The following is a 24,972-nucleotide window of genomic DNA, read 5'->3' as shown; positions in this document are numbered from 1 at the left end:
GTGGAACTATCTCCACCCCTTCCAAAACCGGACATACCTTCTTTTGCTGCAATATGTTCCAAAATGACTCATAGTCCTCTTCAGAAGCCAGCACCACGTCGTAGTATCCACTTCTGGGAAACTCAAGCATGGATAGGATTTGCTCCCTCTTGACTTCCAGCAACTTAAACAGCACTTCTTCCACGACAAAGACAAGGCCTCTTTCCTTCTTCCGGACATCGAGCAGGGAAATACGAACTCCATTCCGAAGTCTCGCAAAAGGCGGCACGCCTTCCGAAGAAAAACCGCAATCTTCCTCCATGTCCATGATGTCCAGACACCTCCCCCACCGAAGTAGGTAGGTGGGGATCGCCTCCCGTTGTCTGGGGACTAAGCCGGCTCCCTGATAGCAGCAGGGGGGTGAAGTCCCTCCGTTAAGAAGGACGATCCCCCCAGGCAAAGGAGCCGGGTACCCCAGACACCCTCTGGCCAGACCAAGTGAGCAGAACTACACTTGATCTTAGCCAAAAGGCCGAGAAGCGATAACCGTGAAAGGGGCGGGCCCAACAAGGTCCCCTTCATGGGCACTATCACTGCTTGCTGTCAGGGAGGCTGCCAGACAATTTTCCATGCACACTCTGGGCTGGGGGGCAGTCAACCACCAGTACACACAGCAGAACCTAAACCCATACCATTATTGCTAAGCAGCAAGACAGGGGCCCATTGCACTCCCACGGGGCCTTTTTAAATGCAATCCATAACCCGGATTTGCCAGGAACCCTTCTTACTCCTCCTACTTGCATGTGACACTGGGCTTAGGATCTGCATAGGAAACACACACACAAGCACACACCTACCTTTGTTGCCTGCAGATGCCTCCTTGGCTGTCCCCAAACGGTATCAAACCAACACCCACGGGAAGCTGTAAGCATAGAGGACATGCCTGCACCCCATTGGACTTACCTGTGTGGGTTAAATCCGGGTTATTTGACAACCTATGGCGGTGATGGTTCTGCTCAGGCAGAGCAGTGCTGATGCTCCTCATAAAGCTGTCGCTGCTGTGAAGGTTCTAGGTGACATCACAAATCCCTTTGGTTACATACACAACAAAGCTGGGTTGTTGTTGTTTACACTCTGCAAGGCCTGTGGAAGTGAGTGACATCATAGCACTGTAGTTCTGAGGGTTCAAGATGGATGCAACAATCTCCTGTTGCTTCTATGAAGGCCGTAATAGACGACATCACCAAACAGCTCCATAGTCACATACACAGCAAAGGAGAGATGTTGTTTACACCTAGTGATGTCAGTGGTATTGAGTGACATCACAGCACAGTGCTAAGGCTCCTGGGCCTGGACACAGCAGCGGCTGCAATATCTCAACGGAGAATACGTTTATATCTATGTGTGTGTGTGCGCATATATATATATATATATATATATATATATATATATATATATATATATATTTCTCCGCCGAAATCACTTTTAAACCCATTTCCACCTTTTTTTCCCTTCTCTTCCTCTTACTTTTTTTTCACGTTTTTTTACGTTTTTCTCCTTTTCGCCTCTTTTCTGGGCGTATTATTCTTCTTTTTCTTCTTTTTTTTCGTCTAATGCATACCCCATCAGTGCAGCAATGCTTATTCAATACCGCCAGCAGATGGAGACACTGGGGGATAATTTTCTAAGGATTTATACTGATTTTTCCTGTCTGAATTTGTCGCACAGAAAGTTGCAGGCCAAATATGTGTGACATTTCTGCGACTTTAGCTTCTAGAGCATTTTTACAACATTATACATAGGTGCTGAATACATAAAAAGCGACTGTTCAGCGACAGACAAGTCGCATCGGCTGAAAGTAGGCCAGAATGTCAGTCCATGTTGGAGCAGGTTTAGATACAGTCTAAAGCATAGATCTCAAAGTCTGTGCACAGAATTTAGCAAGGGCCTCGCACCTTCTGATGCATCAGGTAGGTGCACAATAGCATAGCCTAACCCTCTGTACTTTGGTCTATATTGATGCGGGACATAGACAGCCAGCTGATGACCAATCCATTAGTGCAATGGATGGCTGGAAGCATTTGTCTTTGCCTTTGCAATACCACAGAAGCAATGCATGGTCAATGTACAGCAATGACACACCTGTGTGAACAGCCAGGAGACCCCCCCCCCCCCCATGTTATGTTACATAGTTACATAGTTAGTACGGTCGAAAAAAGACATATGTCCATCACGTTCAACCAGGGAATTAAGGGGTAGGGGTGTGGCGCGATATTGGGGAAGGGATGAGATTTTATATTTCTTCATAAGCATTAATCTTATTTTGTCAATTAGGAACATTCAGCACCCACCCGCTATCAAGGCAGCTGCCTATCATGTCATGCCCTACCTGCACAGGTGTGCTGGCTACTCAAATGATCCAATTAAGGAGGCCATTTAGTCAGCAGCAGCAGAAGTCCTGTGCCTGGACGCTCCAACAGGGGCCAGACACAAGCAGAAGCAGAAGCAGCAGAAGCAGCAGCAGCACCACCTTTTGTTTTTTGGCTGCAGCAGCAGCAAGGCCCACAGGGCTGGCTAGCTGGCTAGCCAGCAAGCAGGTAGCAATGAAAGTAGGAATCTTTCTTTTTAACCCTGTAAGGGGGAGGTGCACTGTACCCGAAGATACTGCCATATCGGGTCAATGCATAGGGCGACGGAAGCAAGCTTCGAAATCGGCCCCCGTTCTCAAAAATCCATTTAATATATGGTCCCCAGATAGGGGACGTATCAGATATTAAACTGATAAGAACAGATACTACACTTGATCTTAGCCAAAAGGCCGAGAAGCGATAACCGTGAAAGGGGCGGGCCCAACAAGGTCCCCTTCATGGGCACTATCACTGCTTGCTGTCAGGGAGGCTGCCAGACAATTTTCCATGCACACTCTGGGCTGGGGGGCAGTCAACCACCAGTACACACAGCAGAACCTAAACCCATACCATTATTGCTAAGCAGCAAGACAGGGGCCCATTGCACTCCCACGGGGCCTTTTTAAATGCAATCCATAACCCAGATTTGCCAGGAACCCTTCTTACTCCTCCTACTTGCATGTGACACTGGGCTTAGGATCTGCATAGGAAACACACACACAAGCACACACCTACCTTTGTTGCCTGCAGATGCCTCCTTGGCTGTCCCCAAACGGTATCAAACCAACACCCACGGGAAGCTGTAAGCATAGAGGACATGCCTGCACCCCATTGGACTTACCTGTGTGGGTTAAATCCGGGTTATTTGACAACCTATGGCGGTGATGGTTCTGCTCAGGCAGAGCAGTGCTGATGCTCCTCATAAAGCTGTCGCTGCTGTGAAGGTTCTAGGTGACATCACAAATCCCTTTGGTTACATACACAACAAAGCTGGGTTGTTGTTGTTTACACTCTGCAAGGCCTGTGGAAGTGAGTGACATCATAGCACTGTAGTTCTGAGGGTTCAAGATGGATGCAACAATCTCCTGTTGCTTCTATGAAGGCCGTAATAGACGACATCACCAAACAGCTCCATAGTCACATACACAGCAAAGGAGAGATGTTGTTTACACCTAGTGATGTCAGTGGTATTGAGTGACATCACAGCACAGTGCTAAGGCTCCTGGGCCTGGACACAGCAGCGGCTGCAATATCTCAACGGAGAATACGTTTATATCTATGTGTGTGTGTGCGCATATATATATATATATATATATATATATATATATATATATATATTTCTCCGCCGAAATCACTTTTAAACCCATTTCCACCTTTTTTTCCCTTCTCTTCCTCTTACTTTTTTTTCACGTTTTTTTACGTTTTTCTCCTTTTCGCCTCTTTTCTGGGCGTATTATTCTTCTTTTTCTTCTTTTTTTTCGTCTAATGCATACCCCATCAGTGCAGCAATGCTTATTCAATACCGCCAGCAGATGGAGACACTGGGGGATAATTTTCTAAGGATTTATACTGATTTTTCCTGTCTGAATTTGTCGCACAGAAAGTTGCAGGCCAAATATGTGTGACATTTCTGCGACTTTAGCTTCTAGAGCATTTTTACAACATTATACATAGGTGCTGAATACATAAAAAGCGACTGTTCAGCGACAGACAAGTCGCATCGGCTGAAAGTAGGCCAGAATGTCAGTCCATGTTGGAGCAGGTTTAGATACAGTCTAAAGCATAGATCTCAAAGTCTGTGCACAGAATTTAGCAAGGGCCTCGCACCTTCTGATGCATCAGGTAGGTGCACAATAGCATAGCCTAACCCTCTGTACTTTGGTCTATATTGATGCGGGACATAGACAGCCAGCTGATGACCAATCCATTAGTGCAATGGATGGCTGGAAGCATTTGTCTTTGCCTTTGCAATACCACAGAAGCAATGCATGGTCAATGTACAGCAATGACACACCTGTGTGAACAGCCAGGAGACCCCCCCCCCCATGTTATGTTACATAGTTACATAGTTAGTACGGTCGAAAAAAGACATATGTCCATCACGTTCAACCAGGGAATTAAGGGGTAGGGGTGTGGCGCGATATTGGGGAAGGGATGAGATTTTATATTTCTTCATAAGCATTAATCTTATTTTGTCAATTAGGAACATTCAGCACCCACCCGCTATCAAGGCAGCTGCCTATCATGTCATGCCCTACCTGCACAGGTGTGCTGGCTACTCAAATGATCCAATTAAGGAGTCCATTTAGTCAGCAGCAGCAGAAGTCCTGTGCCTGGACGCTCCAACAGGGGCCAGACACAAGCAGAAGCAGAAGCAGCAGAAGCAGCAGCAGCAGCAGCACCACCTTTTGTTTTTTGGCTGCAGCAGCAGCAAGGCCCACAGGGCTGGCTAGCTGGCTAGCCAGCAAGCAGGTAGCAATGAAAGTAGGAATCTTTCTTTTTAACCCTGTAAGGGGGTGGTGCACTGTACCCGAAGATACTGCCATATCGGGTCAATGCATAGGGCGACGGAAGCAAGCTTCGAAATCGGCCCCCGTTCTCAAAAATCCATTTAATATATGGTCCCCAGATAGGGGACGTATCAGATATTAAACTGATAAGAACAGATACTACACTTGATCTTAGCCAAAAGGCCGAGAAGCGATAACCGTGAAAGGGGCGGGCCCAACAAGGTCCCCTTCATGGGCACTATCACTGCTTGCTGTCAGGGAGGCTGCCAGACAATTTTCCATGCACACTCTGGGCTGGGGGGCAGTCAACCACCAGTACACACAGCAGAACCTAAACCCATACCATTATTGCTAAGCAGCAAGACAGGGGCCCATTGCACTCCCACGGGGCCTTTTTAAATGCAATCCATAACCCGGATTTGCCAGGAACCCTTCTTACTCCTCCTACTTGCATGTGACACTGGGCTTAGGATCTGCATAGGAAACACACACACAAGCACACACCTACCTTTGTTGCCTGCAGATGCCTCCTTGGCTGTCCCCAAACGGTATCAAACCAACACCCACGGGAAGCTGTAAGCATAGAGGACATGCCTGCACCCCATTGGACTTACCTGTGTGGGGTTAAATCCGGGTTATTTGACAACCTATGGCGGTGATGGTTCTGCTCAGGCAGAGCAGTGCTGATGCTCCTCATAAAGCTGTCGCTGCTGTGAAGGTTCTAGGTGACATCACAAATCCCTTTGGTTACATACACAACAAAGCTGGGTTGTTGTTGTTTACACTCTGCAAGGCCTGTGGAAGTGAGTGACATCATAGCACTGTAGTTCTGAGGGTTCAAGATGGATGCAACAATCTCCTGTTGCTTCTATGAAGGCCGTAATAGACGACATCACCAAACAGCTCCATAGTCACATACACAGCAAAGGAGAGATGTTGTTTACACCTAGTGATGTCAGTGGTATTGAGTGACATCACAGCACAGTGCTAAGGCTCCTGGGCCTGGACACAGCAGCGGCTGCAATATCTCAACGGAGAATACGTTTATATCTATGTGTGTGTGTGCGCATATATATATATATATATATATATATATATATATTTCTCCGCCGAAATCACTTTTAAACCCATTTCCACCTTTTTTTCCCTTCTCTTCCTCTTACTTTTTTTTCACGTTTTTTTACGTTTTTCTCCTTTTCGCCTCTTTTCTGGGCGTATTATTCTTCTTTTTCTTCTTTTTTTTCGTCTAATGCATACCCCATCAGTGCAGCAATGCTTATTCAATACCGCCAGCAGATGGAGACACTGGGGGATAATTTTCTAAGGATTTATACTGATTTTTCCTGTCTGAATTTGTCGCACAGAAAGTTGCAGGCCAAATATGTGTGACATTTCTGCGACTTTAGCTTCTAGAGCATTTTTACAACATTATACATAGGTGCTGAATACATAAAAAGCGACTGTTCAGCGACAGACAAGTCGCATCGGCTGAAAGTAGGCCAGAATGTCAGTCCATGTTGGAGCAGGTTTAGATACAGTCTAAAGCATAGATCTCAAAGTCTGTGCACAGAATTTAGCAAGGGCCTCGCACCTTCTGATGCATCAGGTAGGTGCACAATAGCATAGCCTAACCCTCTGTACTTTGGTCTATATTGATGCGGGACATAGACAGCCAGCTGATGACCAATCCATTAGTGCAATGGATGGCTGGAAGCATTTGTCTTTGCCTTTGCAATACCACAGAAGCAATGCATGGTCAATGTACAGCAATGACACACCTGTGTGAACAGCCAGGAGACCCCCCCCCCCATGTTATGTTACATAGTTACATAGTTAGTACGGTCGAAAAAAGACATATGTCCATCACGTTCAACCAGGGAATTAAGGGGTAGGGGTGTGGCGCGATATTGGGGAAGGGATGAGATTTTATATTTCTTCATAAGCATTAATCTTATTTTGTCAATTAGGAACATTCAGCACCCACCCGCTATCAAGGCAGCTGCCTATCATGTCATGCCCTACCTGCACAGGTGTGCTGGCTACTCAAATGATCCAATTAAGGAGTCCATTTAGTCAGCAGCAGCAGAAGTCCTGTGCCTGGACGCTCCAACAGGGGCCAGACACAAGCAGAAGCAGAAGCAGCAGAAGCAGCAGCAGCAGCAGCAGCAGCAGCACCACCTTTTGTTTTTTGGCTGCAGCAGCAGCAAGGCCCACAGGGCTGGCTAGCTGGCTAGCCAGCAAGCAGGTAGCAATGAAAGTAGGAATCTTTCTTTTTAAACCCTGTAAGGGGGTGGTGCACTGTACCCGAAGATACTGCCATATCGGGTCAATGCATAGGGCGACGGAAGCAAGCTTCGAAATCGGCCCCCGTTCTCAAAAATCCATTTAATATATGGTCCCCAGATAGGGGACGTATCAGATATTAAACTGATAAGAACAGATACTACACTTGATCTTAGCCAAAAGGCCGAGAAGCGATAACCGTGAAAGGGGCGGGCCCAACAAGGTCCCCTTCATGGGCACTATCACTGCTTGCTGTCAGGGAGGCTGCCAGACAATTTTCCATGCACACTCTGGGCTGGGGGGCAGTCAACCACCAGTACACACAGCAGAACCTAAACCCATACCATTATTGCTAAGCAGCAAGACAGGGGCCCATTGCACTCCCACGGGGCCTTTTTAAATGCAATCCATAACCCGGATTTGCCAGGAACCCTTCTTACTCCTCCTACTTGCATGTGACACTGGGCTTAGGATCTGCATAGGAAACACACACACAAGCACACACCTACCTTTGTTGCCTGCAGATGCCTCCTTGGCTGTCCCCAAACGGTATCAAACCAACACCCACGGGAAGCTGTAAGCATAGAGGACATGCCTGCACCCCATTGGACTTACCTGTGTGGGTTAAATCCGGGTTATTTGACAACCTATGGCGGTGATGGTTCTGCTCAGGCAGAGCAGTGCTGATGCTCCTCATAAAGCTGTCGCTGCTGTGAAGGTTCTAGGTGACATCACAAATCCCTTTGGTTACATACACAACAAAGCTGGGTTGTTGTTGTTTACACTCTGCAAGGCCTGTGGAAGTGAGTGACATCATAGCACTGTAGTTCTGAGGGTTCAAGATGGATGCAACAATCTCCTGTTGCTTCTATGAAGGCCGTAATAGACGACATCACCAAACAGCTCCATAGTCACATACACAGCAAAGGAGAGATGTTGTTTACACCTAGTGATGTCAGTGGTATTGAGTGACATCACAGCACAGTGCTAAGGCTCCTGGGCCTGGACACAGCAGCGGCTGCAATATCTCAACGGAGAATACGTTTATATCTATGTGTGTGTGTGCGCATATATATATATATATATATATATATATATATATATATATATTCTCCGCCGAAATCACTTTTAAACCCATTTCCACCTTTTTTTCCCTTCTCTTCCTCTTACTTTTTTTTCACGTTTTTTTACGTTTTTCTCCTTTTCGCCTCTTTTCTGGGCGTATTATTCTTCTTTTTCTTCTTTTTTTTCGTCTAATGCATACCCCATCAGTGCAGCAATGCTTATTCAATACCGCCAGCAGATGGAGACACTGGGGGATAATTTTCTAAGGATTTATACTGATTTTTCCTGTCTGAATTTGTCGCACAGAAAGTTGCAGGCCAAATATGTGTGACATTTCTGCGACTTTAGCTTCTAGAGCATTTTTACAACATTATACATAGGTGCTGAATACATAAAAAGCGACTGTTCAGCGACAGACAAGTCGCATCGGCTGAAAGTAGGCCAGAATGTCAGTCCATGTTGGAGCAGGTTTAGATACAGTCTAAAGCATAGATCTCAAAGTCTGTGCACAGAATTTAGCAAGGGCCTCGCACCTTCTGATGCATCAGGTAGGTGCACAATAGCATAGCCTAACCCTCTGTACTTTGGTCTATATTGATGCGGGACATAGACAGCCAGCTGATGACCAATCCATTAGTGCAATGGATGGCTGGAAGCATTTGTCTTTGCCTTTGCAATACCACAGAAGCAATGCATGGTCAATGTACAGCAATGACACACCTGTGTGAACAGCCAGGAGACCCCCCCCCCCCATGTTATGTTACATAGTTACATAGTTAGTACGGTCGAAAAAAGACATATGTCCATCACGTTCAACCAGGGAATTAAGGGGTAGGGGTGTGGCGCGATATTGGGGAAGGGATGAGATTTTATATTTCTTCATAAGCATTAATCTTATTTTGTCAATTAGGAACATTCAGCACCCACCCGCTATCAAGGCAGCTGCCTATCATGTCATGCCCTACCTGCACAGGTGTGCTGGCTACTCAAATGATCCAATTAAGGAGGCCATTTAGTCAGCAGCAGCAGAAGTCCTGTGCCTGGACGCTCCAACAGGGGCCAGACACAAGCAGAAGCAGAAGCAGCAGAAGCAGCAGCAGCACCACCTTTTGTTTTTTGGCTGCAGCAGCAGCAAGGCCCACAGGGCTGGCTAGCTGGCTAGCCAGCAAGCAGGTAGCAATGAAAGTAGGAATCTTTCTTTTTAACCCTGTAAGGGGGTGGTGCACTGTACCCGAAGATACTGCCATATCGGGTCAATGCATAGGGCGACGGAAGCAAGCTTCGAAATCGGCCCCCGTTCTCAAAAATCCATTTAATATATGGTCCCCAGATAGGGGACGTATCAGATATTAAACTGATAAGAACAGATACTACACTTGATCTTAGCCAAAAGGCCGAGAAGCGATAACCGTGAAAGGGGCGGGCCCAACAAGGTCCCGTTCATGGGCACTATCACTGCTTGCTGTCAGGGAGGCTGCCAGACAATTTTCCATGCACACTCTGGGCTGGGGGGCAGTCAACCACCAGTACACACAGCAGAACCTAAACCCATACCATTATTGCTAAGCAGCAAGACAGGGGCCCATTGCACTCCCACGGGGCCTTTTTAAATGCAATCCATAACCCGGATTTGCCAGGAACCCTTCTTACTCCTCCTACTTGCATGTGACACTGGGCTTAGGATCTGCATAGGAAACACACACACAAGCACACACCTACCTTTGTTGCCTGCAGATGCCTCCTTGGCTGTCCCCAAACGGTATCAAACCAACACCCACGGGAAGCTGTAAGCATAGAGGACATGCCTGCACCCCATTGGACTTACCTGTGTGGGTTAAATCCGGGTTATTTGACAACCTATGGCGGTGATGGTTCTGCTCAGGCAGAGCAGTGCTGATGCTCCTCATAAAGCTGTCGCTGCTGTGAAGGTTCTAGGTGACATCACAAATCCCTTTGGTTACATACACAACAAAGCTGGGTTGTTGTTGTTTACACTCTGCAAGGCCTGTGGAAGTGAGTGACATCATAGCACTGTAGTTCTGAGGGTTCAAGATGGATGCAACAATCTCCTGTTGCTTCTATGAAGGCCGTAATAGACGACATCACCAAACAGCTCCATAGTCACATACACAGCAAAGGAGAGATGTTGTTTACACCTAGTGATGTCAGTGGTATTGAGTGACATCACAGCACAGTGCTAAGGCTCCTGGGCCTGGACACAGCAGCGGCTGCAATATCTCAACGGAGAATACGTTTATATCTATGTGTGTGTGTGCGCATATATATATATATATATATATATATATATATATATATTTCTCCGCCGAAATCACTTTTAAACCCATTTCCACCTTTTTTTCCCTTCTCTTCCTCTTACTTTTTTTTCACGTTTTTTTACGTTTTTCTCCTTTTCGCCTCTTTTCTGGGCGTATTATTCTTCTTTGTCTTCTTTTTTTTCGTCTAATGCATACCCCATCAGTGCAGCAATGCTTATTCAATACCGCCAGCAGATGGAGACACTGGGGGATAATTTTCTAAGGATTTATACTGATTTTTCCTGTCTGAATTTGTCGCACAGAAAGTTGCAGGCCAAATATGTGTGACATTTCTGCGACTTTAGCTTCTAGAGCATTTTTACAACATTATACATAGGTGCTGAATACATAAAAAGCGACTGTTCAGCGACAGACAAGTCGCATCGGCTGAAAGTAGGCCAGAATGTCAGTCCATGTTGGAGCAGGTTTAGATACAGTCTAAAGCATAGATCTCAAAGTCTGTGCACAGAATTTAGCAAGGGCCTCGCACCTTCTGATGCATCAGGTAGGTGCACAATAGCATAGCCTAACCCTCTGTACTTTGGTCTATATTGATGCGGGACATAGACAGCCAGCTGATGACCAATCCATTAGTGCAATGGATGGCTGGAAGCATTTGTCTTTGCCTTTGCAATACCACAGAAGCAATGCATGGTCAATGTACAGCAATGACACACCTGTGTGAACAGCCAGGAGACCCCCCCCCCCATGTTATGTTACATAGTTACATAGTTAGTACGGTCGAAAAAAGACATATGTCCATCACGTTCAACCAGGGAATTAAGGGGTAGGGGTGTGGCGCGATATTGGGGAAGGGATGAGATTTTATATTTCTTCATAAGCATTAATCTTATTTTGTCAATTAGGAACATTCAGCACCCACCCGCTATCAAGGCAGCTGCCTATCATGTCATGCCCTACCTGCACAGGTGTGCTGGCTACTCAAATGATCCAATTAAGGAGGCCATTTAGTCAGCAGCAGCAGAAGTCCTGTGCCTGGACGCTCCAACAGGGGCCAGACACAAGCAGAAGCAGAAGCAGCAGAAGCAGCAGCAGCACCACCTTTTGTTTTTTGGCTGCAGCAGCAGCAAGGCCCACAGGGCTGGCTAGCTGGCTAGCCAGCAAGCAGGTAGCAATGAAAGTAGGAATCTTTCTTTTTAACCCTGTAAGGGGGTGGTGCACTGTACCCGAAGATACTGCCATATCGGGTCAATGCATAGGGCGACGGAAGCAAGCTTCGAAATCGGCCCCCGTTCTCAAAAATCCATTTAATATATGGTCCCCAGATAGGGGACGTATCAGATATTAAACTGATAAGAACAGATACTACACTTGATCTTAGCCAAAAGGCCGAGAAGCGATAACCGTGAAAGGGGCGGGCCCAACAAGGTCCCCTTCATGGGCACTATCACTGCTTGCTGTCAGGGAGGCTGCCAGACAATTTTCCATGCACACTCTGGGCTGGGGGGCAGTCAACCACCAGTACACACAGCAGAACCTAAACCCATACCATTATTGCTAAGCAGCAAGACAGGGGCCCATTGCACTCCCACGGGGCCTTTTTAAATGCAATCCATAACCCGGATTTGCCAGGAACCCTTCTTACTCCTCCTACTTGCATGTGACACTGGGCTTAGGATCTGCATAGGAAACACACACACAAGCACACACCTACCTTTGTTGCCTGCAGATGCCTCCTTGGCTGTCCCCAAACGGTATCAAACCAACACCCACGGGAAGCTGTAAGCATAGAGGACATGCCTGCACCCCATTGGACTTACCTGTGTGGGTTAAATCCGGGTTATTTGACAACCTATGGCGGTGATGGTTCTGCTCAGGCAGAGCAGTGCTGATGCTCCTCATAAAGCTGTCGCTGCTGTGAAGGTTCTAGGTGACATCACAAATCCCTTTGGTTACATACACAACAAAGCTGGGTTGTTGTTGTTTACACTCTGCAAGGCCTGTGGAAGTGAGTGACATCATAGCACTGTAGTTCTGAGGGTTCAAGATGGATGCAACAATCTCCTGTTGCTTCTATGAAGGCCGTAATAGACGACATCACCAAACAGCTCCATAGTCACATACACAGCAAAGGAGAGATGTTGTTTACACCTAGTGATGTCAGTGGTATTGAGTGACATCACAGCACAGTGCTAAGGCTCCTGGGCCTGGACACAGCAGCGGCTGCAATATCTCAACGGAGAATACGTTTATATCTATGTGTGTGTGTGCGCATATATATATATATATATATATATATATATATATATATATATTTCTCCGCCGAAATCACTTTTAAACCCATTTCCACCTTTTTTTCCCTTCTCTTCCTCTTACTTTTTTTTCACGTTTTTTTACGTTTTTCTCCTTTTCGCCTCTTTTCTGGGCGTATTATTCTTCTTTTTCTTCTTTTTTTTCGTCTAATGCATACCCCATCAGTGCAGCAATGCTTATTCAATACCGCCAGCAGATGGAGACACTGGGGGATAATTTTCTAAGGATTTATACTGATTTTTCCTGTCTGAATTTGTCGCACAGAAAGTTGCAGGCCAAATATGTGTGACATTTCTGCGACTTTAGCTTCTAGAGCATTTTTACAACATTATACATAGGTGCTGAATACATAAAAAGCGACTGTTCAGCGACAGACAAGTCGCATCGGCTGAAAGTAGGCCAGAATGTCAGTCCATGTTGGAGCAGGTTTAGATACAGTCTAAAGCATAGATCTCAAAGTCTGTGCACAGAATTTAGCAAGGGCCTCGCACCTTCTGATGCATCAGGTAGGTGCACAATAGCATAGCCTAACCCTCTGTACTTTGGTCTATATTGATGCGGGACATAGACAGCCAGCTGATGACCAATCCATTAGTGCAATGGATGGCTGGAAGCATTTGTCTTTGCCTTTGCAATACCACAGAAGCAATGCATGGTCAATGTACAGCAATGACACACCTGTGTGAACAGCCAGGAGACCCCCCCCCCCATGTTATGTTACATAGTTACATAGTTAGTACGGTCGAAAAAAGACATATGTCCATCACGTTCAACCAGGGAATTAAGGGGTAGGGGTGTGGCGCGATATTGGGGAAGGGATGAGATTTTATATTTCTTCATAAGCATTAATCTTATTTTGTCAATTAGGAACATTCAGCACCCACCCGCTATCAAGGCAGCTGCCTATCATGTCATGCCCTACCTGCACAGGTGTGCTGGCTACTCAAATGATCCAATTAAGGAGGCCATTTAGTCAGCAGCAGCAGAAGTCCTGTGCCTGGACGCTCCAACAGGGGCCAGACACAAGCAGAAGCAGAAGCAGCAGAAGCAGCAGCAGCACCACCTTTTGTTTTTTGGCTGCAGCAGCAGCAAGGCCCACAGGGCTGGCTAGCTGGCTAGCCAGCAAGCAGGTAGCAATGAAAGTAGGAATCTTTCTTTTTAACCCTGTAAGGGGGTGGTGCACTGTACCCGAAGATACTGCCATATCGGGTCAATGCATAGGGCGACGGAAGCAAGCTTCGAAATCGGCCCCCGTTCTCAAAAATCCATTTAATATATGGTCCCCAGATAGGGGACGTATCAGATATTAAACTGATAAGAACAGATACTACACTTGATCTTAGCCAAAAGGCCGAGAAGCGATAACCGTGAAAGGGGCGGGCCCAACAAGGTCCCCTTCATGGGCACTATCACTGCTTGCTGTCAGGGAGGCTGCCAGACAATTTTCCATGCACACTCTGGGCTGGGGGGCAGTCAACCACCAGTACACACAGCAGAACCTAAACCCATACCATTATTGCTAAGCAGCAAGACAGGGGCCCATTGCACTCCCACGGGGCCTTTTTAAATGCAATCCATAACCCGGATTTGCCAGGAACCCTTCTTACTCCTCCTACTTGCATGTGACACTGGGCTTAGGATCTGCATAGGAAACACACACACAAGCACACACCTACCTTTGTTGCCTGCAGATGCCTCCTTGGCTGTCCCCAAACGGTATCAAACCAACACCCACGGGAAGCTGTAAGCATAGAGGACATGCCTGCACCCCATTGGACTTACCTGTGTGGGTTAAATCCGGGTTATTTGACAACCTATGGCGGTGATGGTTCTGCTCAGGCAGAGCAGTGCTGATGCTCCTCATAAAGCTGTCGCTGCTGTGAAGGTTCTAGGTGACATCACAAATCCCTTTGGTTACATACACAACAAAGCTGGGTTGTTGTTGTTTACACTCTGCAAGGCCTGTGGAAGTGAGTGACATCATAGCACTGTAGTTCTGAGGGTTCAAGATGGATGCAACAATCTCCTGTTGCTTCTATGAAGGCCGTAATAGACGACATCACCAAACAGCTCCATAGTCACATACACAGCAAAGGAGAGATGTTGTTTACACCTAGTGATGTCAGTGGTATTGAGTGACATCACAGCACAGTGCTAAGGCTCCTGGGCCTGGACACAGCAGCGGCTGCAATATCTCAACGGAGAATACGTTTATATCTATGTGTGTGTGTGCGCATATATATATATATATATATATATATATATATATATATATATTTCTCCGCCGAAATCACTTTTAAACCCATTTCCACCTTTTTTTCCCTTCTCTTCCTCTTACTTTTTTTTCACGTTTTTTTACGTTTTTCTCCTTTTCGCCTCTTTTCTGGGCGTATTATTCTTCTTTTTCTTCTTTTTTTTCGTCTAATGCATACCCCATCAGTGCAGCAATGCTTATTCAATACCGCCAGCAGATGGAGACACTGGGGGATAATTTTCTAAGGATTTATACTGATTTTTCCTGTCTGAATTTGTCGCACAGAAAGTTGCAGGCCAAATATGTGTGACATTTCTGCGACTTTAGCTTCTAGAGCATTTTTACAACATTATACATAGGTGCTGAATACATAAAAAGCGACTGTTCAGCGACAGACAAGTCGCATCGGCTGAAAGTAGGCCAGAATGTCAGTCCATGTTGGAGCAGGTTTAGATACAGTCTAAAGCATAGATCTCAAAGTCTGTGCACAGAATTTAGCAAGGGCCTCGCACCTTCTGATGCATCAGGTAGGTGCACAATAGCATAGCCTAACCCTCTGTACTTTGGTCTATATTGATGCGGGACATAGACAGCCAGCTGATGACCAATCCATTAGTGCAATGGATGGCTGGAAGCATTTGTCTTTGCCTTTGCAATACCACAGAAGCAATGCATGGTCAATGTACAGCAATGACACACCTGTGTGAACAGCCAGGAGACCCCCCCCCCCATGTTATGTTACATAGTTACATAGTTAGTACGGTCGAAAAAAGACATATGTCCATCACGTTCAACCAGGGAATTAAGGGGTAGGGGTGTGGCGCGATATTGGGGAAGGGATGAGATTTTATATTTCTTCATAAGCATTAATCTTATTTTGTCAATTAGGAACATTCAGCACCCACCCGCTATCAAGGCAGCTGCCTATCATGTCATGCCCTACCTGCACAGGTGTGCTGGCTACTCAAATGATCCAATTAAGGAGGCCATTTAGTCAGCAGCAGCAGAAGTCCTGTGCCTGGACGCTCCAACAGGGGCCAGACACAAGCAGAAGCAGAAGCAGCAGAAGCAGCAGCAGCACCACCTTTTGTTTTTTGGCTGCAGCAGCAGCAAGGCCCACAGGGCTGGCTAGCTGGCTAGCCAGCAAGCAGGTAGCAATGAAAGTAGGAATCTTTCTTTTTAACCCTGTAAGGGGGTGGTGCACTGTACCCGAAGATACTGCCATATCGGGTCAATGCATAGGGCGACAGAAGCAAGCTTCGAAATCGGCCCCCGTTCTCAAAAATCCATTTAATATATGGTCCCCAGATAGGGGACGTATCAGATATTAAACTGATAAGAACAGATACTACACTTGATCTTAGCCAAAAGGCCGAGAAGCGATAACCGTGAAAGGGGCGGGCCCAACAAGGTCCCCTTCATGGGCACTATCACTGCTTGCTGTCAGGGAGGCTGCCAGACAATTTTCCATGCACACTCTGGGCTGGGGGGCAGTCAACCACCAGTACACACAGCAGAACCTAAACCCATACCATTATTGCTAAGCAGCAAGACAGGGGCCCATTGCACTCCCACGGGGCCTTTTTAAATGCAATCCATAACCCGGATTTGCCAGGAACCCTTCTTACTCCTCCTACTTGCATGTGACACTGGGCTTAGGATCTGCATAGGAAACACACACACAAGCACACACCTACCTTTGTTGCCTGCAGATGCCTCCTTGGCTGTCCCCAAACGGTATCAAACCAACACCCACGGGAAGCTGTAAGCATAGAGGACATGCCTGCACCCCATTGGACTTACCTGTGTGGGTTAAATCCGGGTTATTTGACAACCTATGGCGGTGATGGTTCTGCTCAGGCAGAGCAGTGCTGATGCTCCTCATAAAGCTGTCGCTGCTGTGAAGGTTCTAGGTGACATCACAAATCCCTTTGGTTACATACACAACAAAGCTGGGTTGTTGTTGTTTACACTCTGCAAGGCCTGTGGAAGTGAGTGACATCATAGCACTGTAGTTCTGAGGGTTCAAGATGGATGCAACAATCTCCTGTTGCTTCTATGAAGGCCGTAATAGACGACATCACCAAACAGCTCCATAGTCACATACACAGCAAAGGAGAGATGTTGTTTACACCTAGTGATGTCAGTGGTATTGAGTGACATCACAGCACAGTGCTAAGGCTCCTGGGCCTGGACACAGCAGCGGCTGCAATATCTCAACGGAGAATACGTTTATATCTATGTGTGTGTGTGCGCATATATATATATATATATATATATATATATATATATATTTCTCCGCCGAAATCACTTTTAAACCCATTTCCACCTTTTTTTCCCTTCTCTTCCTCTTACTTTTTTTTCACGTTTTTTTACGTTTTTCTCCTTTTCGCCTCTTTTCTGGGCGTATTATTCTTCTTTTTCTTCTTTTTTTTCGTCTAATGCATACCCCATCAGTGCAGCAATGCTTATTCAATACCGCCAGCAGATGGAGACACTGGGGGATAATTTTCTAAGGATTTATACTGATTTTTCCTGTCTGAATTTGTCGCACAGAAAGTTGCAGGCCAAATATGTGTGACATTTCTGCGACTTTAGCTTCTAGAGCATTTTTACAACATTATACATAGGTGCTGAATACATAAAAAGCGACTGTTCAGCGACAGACAAGTCGCATCGGCTGAAAGTAGGCCAGAATGTCAGTCCATGTTGGAGCAGGTTGAGATACAGTCTAAAGCATAGATCTCAAAGTCTGTGCACAGAATTTAGCAAGGGCCTCGCACCTTCTGATGCATCAGGTAGGTGCACAATAGCATAGCCTAACCCTCTGTACTTTGGTCTATATTGATGCGGGACATAGACAGCCAGCTGATGACCAATCCATTAGTGCAATGGATGGCTGGAAGCATTTGTCTTTGCCTTTGCAATACCACAGAAGCAATGCATGGTCAATGTACAGCAATGACACACCTGTGTGAACAGCCAGGAGACCCCCCCCCCATGTTATGTTACATAGTTACATAGTTAGTACGGTCGAAAAAAGACATATGTCCATCACGTTCAACCAGGGAATTAAGGGGTAGGGGTGTGGCGCGATATTGGGGAAGGGATGAGATTTTATATTTCTTCATAAGCATTAATCTTATTTTGTCAATTAGGAACATTCAGCACCCACCCGCTATCAAGGCAGCTGCCTATCATGTCATGCCCTACCTGCACAGGTGTGCTGGCTACTCAAATGATCCAATTAAGGAGGCCATTTAGTCAGCAGCAGCAGAAGTCCTGTGCCTGGACGCTCCAACAGGGGCCAGACACAAGCAGAAGCAGAAGCAGCAGAAGCAGCAGCAGCACCACCTTTTGTTTTTTGGCTGCAGCAGCAGCAAGGCCCACAGGGCTGGCTAGCTGGCTAGCCAGCAAGCAGGTAGCAATGAAAGTAGGAATCTTTCTTTTTAACCCTGTAAGGGGGTGGTGCACTGTACCCGAAGATACTGCCATATCGGGTCAATGCATAGGGCGACGGAAGCAAGCTTCGAAATCGGCCCCCGTTCTCAAAAATCCATTTAATATATGGTCCCCAGATAGGGGACGTATCAGATATTAAACTGATAAGAACAGATTTTTTTTTTTTTTTTTTTTTTTTAAAGCCGAGGAACGTGCTTTCGATTCACCCAAAGTGCAAGAAAAAGTGCAAACGTGTTACACTAAAAAAACGTGCACAAAGGATGCGGTCTATCGCAAGCCCTTCTCCGATAGGAGAGAGGCCCCCCAACAAACCTTACCCTTCGCCTCCGGACCAAAAGGTACCTGCGAGGTTCCAGGTTCGATGTCCCTTTTCGCCGAAGCTACTAGGGGACCACAAATGCTCCCGGCATCCCCCTTGGCGTTAGCCAAGGTATCTGCCCGCAGAGCCGATTACGGTAGGTACCCTGCCAAAGCAGGAGTACCCGGGGTGTTTGCAGGGAGGTGCGGAACCTAATGGCCACACACACCTCCCCTAGACCGCCAGGAGGGACACCCAGAAGGGCTACCGCATCCTGACCAATCCTGTGAACACACAACACACAAAAAGTGACACAGTGAGACAAAAAAGAAATAAATAAGTGAATGTGTGCAGATATACTGCCCGGACATCCGGCCGGATCTATAAAAATTTCTCTGATCCTAGCCAGAAGGCCGGGAATCAAGAGGTGAGTGCCACAAGGTGAAGAGATTATGGTGCCCGTGCTTCAACTCAGTGAGCCTATCCTCCCAGTGAGTTTCGGCACCTCGGGGTCACCACTCCCCGAGGCACAAAAGTACCTCGGCTCTAGACCCTCTCAGCCTCATGGCGAGACCCGGAGGGAACAGGTCACATCGGGGCAGCCGTCGAGCTGATTCCTCAGAACCAGCCCCGGAAAGCCCTGGTACACCTGCATCCTCCATGCAGCACCCATCCCCACCAGCATGAAAACTGATAAGAACAGATACTACACTTGATCTTAGCCAAAAGGCCGAGAAGCGATAACCGTGAAAGGGGCGGGCCCAACAAGGTCCCCTTCATGGGCACTATCACTGCTTGCTGTCAGGGAGGCTGCCAGACAATTTTCCATGCACACTCTGGGCTGGGGGGCAGTCAACCACCAGTACACACAGCAGAACCTAAACCCATACCATTATTGCTAAGCAGCAAGACAGGGGCCCATTGCACTCCCACGGGGCCTTTTTAAATGCAATCCATAACCCGGATTTGCCAGGAACCCTTCTTACTCCTCCTACTTGCATGTGACACTGGGCTTAGGATCTGCATAGGAAACACACACACAAGCACACACCTACCTTTGTTGCCTGCAGATGCCTCCTTGGCTGTCCCCAAACGGTATCAAACCAACACCCACGGGAAGCTGTAAGCATAGAGGACATGCCTGCACCCCATTGGACTTACCTGTGTGGGTTAAATCCGGGTTATTTGACAACCTATGGCGGTGATGGTTCTGCTCAGGCAGAGCAGTGCTGATGCTCCTCATAAAGCTGTCGCTGCTGTGAAGGTTCTAGGTGACATCACAAATCCCTTTGGTTACATACACAACAAAGCTGGGTTGTTGTTGTTTACACTCTGCAAGGCCTGTGGAAGTGAGTGACATCATAGCACTGTAGTTCTGAGGGTTCAAGATGGATGCAACAATCTCCTGTTGCTTCTATGAAGGCCGTAATAGACGACATCACCAAACAGCTCCATAGTCACATACACAGCAAAGGAGAGATGTTGTTTACACCTAGTGATGTCAGTGGTATTGAGTGACATCACAGCACAGTGCTAAGGCTCCTGGGCCTGGACACAGCAGCGGCTGCAATATCTCAACGGAGAATACGTTTATATCTATGTGTGTGTGTGCGCATATATATATATATATATATATATATATATATATATATATATTTCTCCGCCGAAATCACTTTTAAACCCATTTCCACCTTTTTTTCCCTTCTCTTCCTCTTACTTTTTTTTCACGTTTTTTTACGTTTTTCTCCTTTTCGCCTCTTTTCTGGGCGTATTATTCTTCTTTTTCTTCTTTTTTTTCGTCTAATGCATACCCCATCAGTGCAGCAATGCTTATTCAATACCGCCAGCAGATGGAGACACTGGGGGATAATTTTCTAAGGATTTATACTGATTTTTCCTGTCTGAATTTGTCGCACAGAAAGTTGCAGGCCAAATATGTGTGACATTTCTGCGACTTTAGCTTCTAGAGCATTTTTACAACATTATACATAGGTGCTGAATACATAAAAAGCGACTGTTCAGCGACAGACAAGTCGCATCGGCTGAAAGTAGGCCAGAATGTCAGTCCATGTTGGAGCAGGTTTAGATACAGTCTAAAGCATAGATCTCAAAGTCTGTGCACAGAATTTAGCAAGGGCCTCGCACCTTCTGATGCATCAGGTAGGTGCACAATAGCATAGCCTAACCCTCTGTACTTTGGTCTATATTGATGCGGGACATAGACAGCCAGCTGATGACCAATCCATTAGTGCAATGGATGGCTGGAAGCATTTGTCTTTGCCTTTGCAATACCACAGAAGCAATGCATGGTCAATGCACAGCAATGACACACCTGTGTGAACAGCCAGGAGACCCCCCCCCCCCCATGTTATGTTACATAGTTACATAGTTAGTACGGTCGAAAAAAGACATATGTCCATCACGTTCAACCAGGGAATTAAGGGGTAGGGGTGTGGCGCGATATTGGGGAAGGGATGAGATTTTATATTTCTTCATAAGCATTAATCTTATTTTGTCAATTAGGAACATTCAGCACCCACCCGCTATCAAGGCAGCTGCCTATCATGTCATGCCCTACCTGCACAGGTGTGCTGGCTACTCAAATGATCCAATTAAGGAGGCCATTTAGTCAGCAGCAGCAGAAGTCCTGTGCCTGGACGCTCCAACAGGGGCCAGACACAAGCAGAAGCAGAAGCAGCAGAAGCAGAAGCAGCAGCACCACCTTTTGTTTTTTGGCTGCAGCAGCAGCAAGGCCCACAGGGCTGGCTAGCTGGCTAGCCAGCAAGCAGGTAGCAATGAAAGTAGGAATCTTTCTTTTTAACCCTGTAAGGGGGTGGTGCACTGTACCCGAAGATACTGCCATATCGGGTCAATGCATAGGGCGACGGAAGCAAGCTTCGAAATCGGCCCCCGTTCTCAAAAATCCATTTAATATATGGTCCCCAGATAGGGGACGTATCAGATATTAAACTGATAAGAACAGATACTACACTTGATCTTAGCCAAAAGGCCGAGAAGCGATAACCGTGAAAGGGGCGGGCCCAACAAGGTCCCCTTCATGGGCACTATCACTGCTTGCTGTCAGGGAGGCTGCCAGACAATTTTCCATGCACACTCTGGGCTGGGGGGCAGTCAACCACCAGTACACACAGCAGAACCTAAACCCATACCATTATTGCTAAGCAGCAAGACAGGGGCCCATTGCACTCCCACGGGGCCTTTTTAAATGCAATCCATAACCCGGATTTGCCAGGAACCCTTCTTACTCCTCCTACTTGCATGTGACACTGGGCTTAGGATCTGCATAGGAAACACACACACAAGCACACACCTACCTTTGTTGCCTGCAGATGCCTCCTTGGCTGTCCCCAAACGGTATCAAACCAACACCCACGGGAAGCTGTAAGCATAGAGGACATGCCTGCACCCCATTGGACTTACCTGTGTGGGTTAAATCCGGGTTATTTGACAACCTATGGCGGTGATGGTTCTGCTCAGGCAGAGCAGTGCTGATGCTCCTCATAAAGCTGTCGCTGCTGTGAAGGTTCTAGGTGACATCACAAATCCCTTTGGTTACATACACAACAAAGCTGGGTTGTTGTTGTTTACACTCTGCAAGGCCTGTGGAAGTGAGTGACATCATAGCACTGTAGTTCTGAGGGTTCAAGATGGATGCAACAATCTCCTGTTGCTTCTATGAAGGCCGTAATAGACGACATCACCAAACAGCTCCATAGTCACATACACAGCAAAGGAGAGATGTTGTTTACACCTAGTGATGTCAGTGGTATTGAGTGACATCACAGCACAGTGCTAAGGCTCCTGGGCCTGGACACAGCAGCGGCTGCAATATCTCAACGGAGAATACGTTTATATCTATGTGTGTGTGTGCGCATATATATATATATATATATATATATATATATATATATATATTTCTCCGCCGAAATCACTTTTAAACCCATTTCCACCTTTTTTTCCCTTCTCTTCCTCTTACTTTTTTTTCACGTTTTTTTACGTTTTTCTCCTTTTCGCCTCTTTTCTGGGCGTATTATTCTTCTTTTTCTTCTTTTTTTTCGTCTAATGCATACCCCATCAGTGCAGCAATGCTTATTCAATACCGCCAGCAGATGGAGACACTGGGGGATAATTTTCTAAGGATTTATACTGATTTTTCCTGTCTGAATTTGTCGCACAGAAAGTTGCAGGCCAAATATGTGTGACATTTCTGCGACTTTAGCTTCTAGAGCATTTTTACAACATTATACATAGGTGCTGAATACATAAAAAGCGACTGTTCAGCGACAGACAAGTCGCATCGGCTGAAAGTAGGCCAGAATGTCAGTCCATGTTGGAGCAGGTTTAGATACAGTCTAAAGCATAGATCTCAAAGTCTGTGCACAGAATTTAGCAAGGGCCTCGCACCTTCTGATGCATCAGGTAGGTGCACAATAGCATAGCCTAACCCTCTGTACTTTGGTCTATATTGATGCGGGACATAGACAGCCAGCTGATGACCAATCCATTAGTGCAATGGATGGCTGGAAGCATTTGTCTTTGCCTTTGCAATACCACAGAAGCAATGCATGGTCAATGTACAGCAATGACACACCTGTGTGAACAGCCAGGAGACCCCCCCCCCCATGTTATGTTACATAGTTACATAGTTAGTACGGTCGAAAAAAGACATATGTCCATCACGTTCAACCAGGGAATTAAGGGGTAGGGGTGTGGCGCGATATTGGGGAAGGGATGAGATTTTATATTTCTTCATAAGCATTAATCTTATTTTGTCAATTAGGAACATTCAGCACCCACCCGCTATCAAGGCAGCTGCCTATCATGTCATGCCCTACCTGCACAGGTGTGCTGGCTACTCAAATGATCCAATTAAGGAGGCCATTTAGTCAGCAGCAGCAGAAGTCCTGTGCCTGGACGCTCCAACAGGGGCCAGACACAAGCAGAAGCAGAAGCAGCAGAAGCAGCAGCAGCACCACCTTTTGTTTTTTGGCTGCAGCAGCAGCAAGGCCCACAGGGCTGGCTAGCTGGCTAGCCAGCAAGCAGGTAGCAATGAAAGTAGGAATCTTTCTTTTTAACCCTGTAAGGGGGTGGTGCACTGTACCCGAAGATACTGCCATATCGGGTCAATGCATAGGGCGACGGAAGCAAGCTTCGAAATCGGCCCCCGTTCTCAAAAATCCATTTAATATATGGTCCCCAGATAGGGGACGTATCAGATATTAAACTGATAAGAACAGATACTACACTTGATCTTAGCCAAAAGGCCGAGAAGCGATAACCGTGAAAGGGGCGGGCCCAACAAGGTCCCCTTCATGGGCACTATCACTGCTTGCTGTCAGGGAGGCTGCCAGACAATTTTCCATGCACACTCTGGGCTGGGGGGCAGTCAACCACCAGTACACACAGCAGAACCTAAACCCATACCATTATTGCTAAGCAGCAAGACAGGGGCCCATTGCACTCCCACGGGGCCTTTTTAAATGCAATCCATAACCCGGATTTGCCAGGAACCCTTCTTACTCCTCCTACTTGCATGTGACACTGGGCTTAGGATCTGCATAGGAAACACACACACAAGCACACACCTACCTTTGTTGCCTGCAGATGCCTCCTTGGCTGTCCCCAAACGGTATCAAACCAACACCCACGGGAAGCTGTAAGCATAGAGGACATGCCTGCACCCCATTGGACTTACCTGTGTGGGTTAAATCCGGGTTATTTGACAACCTATGGCGGTGATGGTTCTGCTCAGGCAGAGCAGTGCTGATGCTCCTCATAAAGCTGTCGCTGCTGTGAAGGTTCTAGGTGACATCACAAATCCCTTTGGTTACATACACAACAAAGCTGGGTTGTTGTTGTTTACACTCTGCAAGGCCTGTGGAAGTGAGTGACATCATAGCACTGTAGTTCTGAGGGTTCAAGATGGATGCAACAATCTCCTGTTGCTTCTATGAAGGCCGTAATAGACGACATCACCAAACAGCTCCATAGTCACATACACAGCAAAGGAGAGATGTTGTTTACACCTAGTGATGTCAGTGGTATTGAGTGACATCACAGCACAGTGCTAAGGCTCCTGGGCCTGGACACAGCAGCGGCTGCA

At 46.7% G+C, this 24,972-nt stretch overlaps 10 non-coding genes and 1 pseudogene across 10 annotated transcripts; all 11 read right to left on the bottom strand.

The window, feature by feature from the left end:
* Window positions 1–2,618: 2,618 nt before the first annotated feature.
* LOC130347078 (U2 spliceosomal RNA) lies at window positions 2,619–2,809 on the bottom strand. Its single transcript, XR_008885084.1, has one exon. It is a non-coding gene; the product is annotated as a U2 spliceosomal RNA (small nuclear RNA).
* A 2,092-nt stretch (window positions 2,810–4,901) lies between these two features.
* On the bottom strand, window positions 4,902–5,092 carry LOC130347111 (U2 spliceosomal RNA). The gene has a single exon (XR_008885113.1). It is a non-coding gene; the product is annotated as a U2 spliceosomal RNA (small nuclear RNA).
* A 2,093-nt stretch (window positions 5,093–7,185) lies between these two features.
* On the bottom strand, window positions 7,186–7,376 carry LOC130347110 (U2 spliceosomal RNA). Its single transcript, XR_008885112.1, has one exon. It is a non-coding gene; the product is annotated as a U2 spliceosomal RNA (small nuclear RNA).
* A 2,084-nt stretch (window positions 7,377–9,460) lies between these two features.
* On the bottom strand, window positions 9,461–9,651 carry LOC130347109 (U2 spliceosomal RNA). Its single transcript, XR_008885111.1, has one exon. It is a non-coding gene; the product is annotated as a U2 spliceosomal RNA (small nuclear RNA).
* A 2,080-nt stretch (window positions 9,652–11,731) lies between these two features.
* On the bottom strand, window positions 11,732–11,922 carry LOC130347107 (U2 spliceosomal RNA). The gene has a single exon (XR_008885110.1). It is a non-coding gene; the product is annotated as a U2 spliceosomal RNA (small nuclear RNA).
* A 2,084-nt stretch (window positions 11,923–14,006) lies between these two features.
* Window positions 14,007–14,197, bottom strand: LOC130347106 (U2 spliceosomal RNA). Its single transcript, XR_008885109.1, has one exon. It is a non-coding gene; the product is annotated as a U2 spliceosomal RNA (small nuclear RNA).
* A 2,084-nt stretch (window positions 14,198–16,281) lies between these two features.
* Window positions 16,282–16,472, bottom strand: LOC130347049 (U2 spliceosomal RNA). Its single transcript, XR_008885062.1, has one exon. It is a non-coding gene; the product is annotated as a U2 spliceosomal RNA (small nuclear RNA).
* A 2,079-nt stretch (window positions 16,473–18,551) lies between these two features.
* LOC130347062 (U2 spliceosomal RNA) lies at window positions 18,552–18,737 on the bottom strand. Its single transcript, XR_008885073.1, has one exon. It is a non-coding gene; the product is annotated as a U2 spliceosomal RNA (small nuclear RNA).
* Window positions 18,738–19,430: 693 nt separating this feature from the next.
* On the bottom strand, window positions 19,431–19,590 carry LOC130347065 (U2 spliceosomal RNA; annotated as a pseudogene).
* A 2,089-nt stretch (window positions 19,591–21,679) lies between these two features.
* Window positions 21,680–21,870, bottom strand: LOC130347105 (U2 spliceosomal RNA). The gene has a single exon (XR_008885108.1). It is a non-coding gene; the product is annotated as a U2 spliceosomal RNA (small nuclear RNA).
* A 2,084-nt stretch (window positions 21,871–23,954) lies between these two features.
* Window positions 23,955–24,145, bottom strand: LOC130347104 (U2 spliceosomal RNA). Its single transcript, XR_008885107.1, has one exon. It is a non-coding gene; the product is annotated as a U2 spliceosomal RNA (small nuclear RNA).
* Window positions 24,146–24,972: the final 827 nt, after the last annotated feature.

The sequence above is a fragment of the Hyla sarda genome, unplaced genomic scaffold (assembly GCF_029499605.1).
Source record: "Hyla sarda isolate aHylSar1 unplaced genomic scaffold, aHylSar1.hap1 scaffold_809, whole genome shotgun sequence".
In the NCBI taxonomy this organism is placed as follows: Eukaryota; Metazoa; Chordata; class Amphibia; order Anura; family Hylidae; genus Hyla; species Hyla sarda.
This window is presented reverse-complemented; position numbering and strand designations above follow the sequence as displayed.